The sequence below is a fragment of the Streptopelia decaocto genome (genome assembly GCF_964273445.1).
Source record: "Streptopelia decaocto genome assembly, chromosome: 1".
Taxonomy (NCBI): Eukaryota; Metazoa; Chordata; class Aves; order Columbiformes; family Columbidae; genus Streptopelia; species Streptopelia decaocto.
This window is the reverse complement of record NC_138663.1, coordinates 21,786,633-21,791,819: the sequence shown is the minus strand read 5'-3', so window position 1 is coordinate 21,791,819 and position 5,187 is coordinate 21,786,633.

Below are 5,187 nucleotides of genomic sequence, written 5' to 3'. Positions count from 1 at the left end.
GGAGCAGAAATAAGTGACCAACCTGCCTGAGAAAGGACAAGCACTGGCTGCATGGCCTTGGGCTGCGACTGCCTTCCCAGAGGATGACCATCACCTTTGGCAGCTCTGGGCCCTGACTGACTTTCTGCTCATCACCTGTGCTCTTGAAGAAGCCAAAAGGTCAAGCGATCTCTGCCGTGCATCATATAAACAAGGCAGCAGATCCGTGTGCTTTCATTTCTTGCCAGGTAACGTTTTGGACAGCAGAAACAAAGAAGCGAGCGACCCTGCTGAAGAGAAGATGTGTTGTGATGACTAAAGAGTCGAGGCTGCTCGGTGCTCGCCCAGGAGGCCCCCAAGGAGGGGCAGCTCCCAGCCCAGGCCGGCAATGCTGCTGCGCAGGAGCAGCACAAAGGCTGTGGGCTGCCCGGCTTCTTGGCCAGAGCTGCCCTTGTGTTACTGAGCTCTGACAGCAGCTCCCAAGTGTTCCTGCTGCCCAAGCACTAGGCAGTGGCATATAATAAATTAGCAAGTCAACCCATCAGAAGTCTCCTGCCTTGATTTTGCACATGAAAACTGTCATCAAGTATCTTGCAATTTACTGTTAGCCCAAACAAGAAACATTTAAAAAAACCCCTAGTGATTTACAGATCTTAATTCACTACACTAGTTACAAAACTTAATTATACAACTTAAAACTTGCAGAAATTAGATAATCTCTTATGGATTTTGGTTTCAATGCTTAGGGTAAAAATCAAAAAGCAAATTTCTACTTGCAGTGAAAATGACATTTCTATTTTAATATGTATTTGGTGAGGAAGTCAGTAGAATATAAAATCATAAAGTTTTAATTATAACTGTGTAATGCCCAGGGCCAGAACCTCCAGAGGAGATATTTGGTCTGCTGGGAAAAAGAAGAGGATGCCTGCAGAGGACATTTGATTTGCCAGCACACATCTCCTCCAGTGTTTCCCAGAGATTCAGCGTAACATAAGCCTGAATTTAGATGGTAAATGGGAAAACAAGGAAAATAAATAGCTTATGCTTTATAGACAAATGTCTCTTTCCAAGACTTTGCTCTTGGATCTGCCCTTGGTTTCTGTCCTGTGGTTACTTTAATAAGTCCTTTTTGCTGAAACAAAAGGACTTATGGCAGGAGACCAGGCCTCCCCAGCCCTTGAGTAGAAACTGATGATTTAAAGCAAATTAGGTAGTTGCAGGCCAAGTCAGCAACTCCTATAAGTAAAGACAGGCGTGCAGAGAAATACTTTGCTGCTGTGGGACATTCTGACAAATCTGTGGGAAAAAGACTTATGCAGACTTTTGCAAAGATCCTAGAATATAGAGGGAAAAAATACATATCTGCATATATATTTTATTGTTGTTTTTTCCCAGGTTGATGCTCTCCTTCCACAAATCTTTTCCTTGTTTTCATGTGGTCTGAAGGGAGGTTCCAGGGGAGCAGCCAGGCTGCTGGGGCACCTGGAGTCAAGGGTCTGCGCGACAGCAGAGACCTCAGGTGTGCTGAGAGCCATCCCTTTTACAGCCATATACGCTGTCCCAGCTCTCTCAGCTTTCCCTCATAGGAGAGATGCTTCAGTCCCTCCATCATCTCTATGGCCCTTCACTCAATGCCCCTTTTCCAGGTGTTAACAATATTCTCTGCCACTGCCTTGGAGTCATTCTTATTATATTTAAAGCCTCTCATAGAAGCTCCTTTGACTCTTCTGCCGCTCTTGTTGTCATCTGAAGCATGTCTTTGCTGTGCTGGGATACCTGGTTCCTCAGGCTCTCAGCTCTGTTGTTTTGGACTATTTCTTCCTTATGTTTAATATTTACCTACTCTCTTTTAGTTTAAAGACATTACCCCATGCCCTGTCACTACAGGGCCTATTAAAAATTCTGTTTCCATCTTTCTTATAAGCCTCCTTTAAGTGCTGAAAGGCCACAATAAGGTCTCCCTGGAGCCTTCTCTTCTCCAGGCTATTCATTTCTTCAATACTTCTAGTCACTCCTTTACATTGTTTAGGTCCTTCCAGTAACAGGATAAATCTGTCAATCTGAAGTCCACAGGGCTGTACACAGAGGACAAATAGTACAGGGTTTTCTTAGCCCCCATTGTGGCACCTCCTTTTTCCAAGTCTGCACTGACAAACACATCCATCACTTCGCAATAGAAGTTCCTGAACTGCTCTCAGAAGCTCTTTTTCTCAGCAACAAAATGCACCCAACTGTCTCCTCTGCTGTGCGCCCCAGGGTGTGGGCACAGGCTTGTTGTCCCAGAGCAACAACTGCAGTAAACTGCCATGGCTTGATTGACACAGGATAAAAGCTCTGAGAGCAAACCCGGTATAATCTTTTTATTTACAGGCAGGCACCTGGGATGGCATGGGGTGGTTTTCTGTCTCATTTCATGCAAGACATCAGATTTTGCTTGTGAATCATGTATTCCTCTTCCAGGGATTTATTGTATTGCCTGCACTCCCTGGCTGTGCGTTTGGAAAGCTAGACTGGTGAATGCTATGAGCCCTGAGATTATAAAGCAAAATTATTTCTAGTCAACCGAAAGAGTTAGTAAACTTCTTTGCTCTCAAGCCCAGCAGGAGGATAAACAAGTTCTTTCAGCTGAAGCTGGCTCTGACTCTGGGCAAGTTCATTCTGTGAACAAATAGCAAGTCAATAAAGCATTAAGTCAGAAGCATCAATAACCACTGAGGACAACAGGACTGCTGAACAAGCATTTCCATGAATGTGACCTGCAGAGCCCTGAGGTCCTCACTGGTGTGGCAGAGTAATTCATAATTTTTAATGTTTGTACAATATTGCAAAACAGCTAAGAAATGCTTTAAAACTGTTCAGAGAATAGCAAAAGCTGAAAAATTGTTGCATGTAAACAATGCACACAGAATGTTTTCCCATTAGTTAGTCTGTTTACAGACAGAATGGAATATTCCTCATTGAAAGCCAGAAAATATTGGAAGGTGTCTGAAAAATAATTGTCCTGTTTAAAACTCCTGGTGTACTCTGTGGCTTATATTTTAGCAGAATTATTTTAATGGAAAAAAACACCATTGTTTCTTTAAAGCAAAGCATCAAAGCATTCCTTGATCAACATTCCACAATGTTACTTGTAGAATTAAAAAAAAAAAAAAAAAAAGTGTTTTCAGCTAGAAGAAGAATTCAGAGAGCTTTCTTGCAGCACCCAAATCCATCCTCACTTGCTTACACTGTCAGGTAGGGCAGTGTCCTACCTGTGGCATATTGTCAGCTCTAGATTAGATAGTTTAGACACAGCCTAAGTAGCTTTAGAACAAACTGTTCCGCTCTCCTGTGTTTCAGTGTCTGCATCCATAAGCTGGGGAGAACAATTATGAGCTCTTATAGAGCTTCCTGAACCCTCTGACTGAAAGGTTAAAGCTGGGGTTTCACTACTTCTATTAATACGCTTCTATGACTGATATGAGGGGAAGAATTTTCCCCTAGGCAGCCCTAGGTCAAGTGTGTTTCAGGCTGCCCTCAGTATTCCAGTGCAGAGATAAATTCTATCTTGTGTTTTGGTGCCAAAGAGTCATAGGAAGCACTGTGCAGAAAAGGGATCCCAAGATCAGGGCCTCACTCACTGTCAATATAAAAATATAAATTACCCAGCACACCTAACTCTGCAAGGGACAGAGCATCCCCACCAGCATCAGAAAATCCCAGTGGAGTCAGAGAGATGCATAACATGTTGCTGGGTTGGGTCTAATGCATGATAATGGGAAATGAAGAGAAAATAAATGACTTAGTATAACTTATTTACAAAGCAAAGTAGAGAAGATTAAGATTTCTATGCAACAGAGATATGTTTACATGTATATATAGAATTTGTAGGTATACAGTTGGTATCTATATAAATCTGTGTGTGTATGTGTAGTCAGTACAGCTAAATGTTAGTAACATCAATACTAAAAAGCATTATTGCACTAAAAAAGTCCCAAGAGAAGCACTTATCCAGCTGGCTGTGAGAGAGAAATGGCTGATCTCCTGCTGGGTTTGGACAGTCTAAATACAGCTCGAAAGATGATTTTGACACACTTGTCTCTCCTGTTTTGTTGTCAAATTCACTCTGAATAAGAGTACCCTGAAGAAAGAGGTTTCTGTGCTCACAATATGTGGTCCTTGTCCTGGTGAAGTAAATGGGAAAGCAGCCTTGGAGAATGTGAGTCATCTGATCTGCCAAGCTGAAAACATTAGGCAAAGACTAGACAGATGGAGATGCTAATGTGAGTCAGACTAAAGAGACATTTAAAAATGAGGCTGTGTCTCATCTTACTTATCTCTGGTCTTTCAGTTTAGGCAAGTTTCTCTCAGTGAGTAGGGCACTAACATTTTTCTTTCAGTTCAGCAAGGCAGCGTTTGTAGTGGGGCACGTGGCTCACCTCTGAAGTCCTGATGCCTTCAGGTGACTCTGGATGGATGGCAGTTACCATCAGGCTGGGCAGGAACCTTGCTTGCAGTCCTGTCACGAGTGAAGCTCCACTCCATGGCTGCAGAGGGCTTCCTCCTGCACCTGGGGGGAATGAGGCCCTGACTACACAGGCGCAGATTTGTTATTTAGAAAGTCGCACCAGTTTATCAGTCACACAGCCAGTGGTACTGAACACCTTGCAGCTTGTCTTTGAGTGGGTTAAAAGAGGGGTGACCAACCTATGGTCCCGGAGCCACGGGATGGGTATGAACGGCTCCAACTCCTGCCCGTGGCACGGCTGCCCCACGCCTGCTGTGCTGGTTTGGGCTGTGGGGAATGCTGACAACCCAGGGCTGGCAGGGGATGAGGCAGCAGGAGCTGTTGCAGCCAGTGTCTCACAGCTGTCCCGGGCCCAGCTCTGTGTGCCACATCAGCTCCATAATGCCCGGGGACTCTGGGGTGTAAGCCAGGTCCTCCTCCCACCTGCGGCTCATGTCCCGTGGCTTGCTGCCTTTTTGGTATTTGGCTGTTCAGGCCATAAAGTTTGGGCATAACTGAAGTAATGTAGGAGGGAATGGCGGTTTTACATGTCCCGCCCACTTGCACATAACTAAGCTGGGAAGTAGTACACATTAAACTATTCAGAATAATAGGTATTTATTTTCAGTGCTATTTTCATTAAATATTGGTATCATATATCCATGTCTGAGGTAATAAATTAAAAATAAATTCAAGATTTCAGTCCCATATTTGTGCTGCGT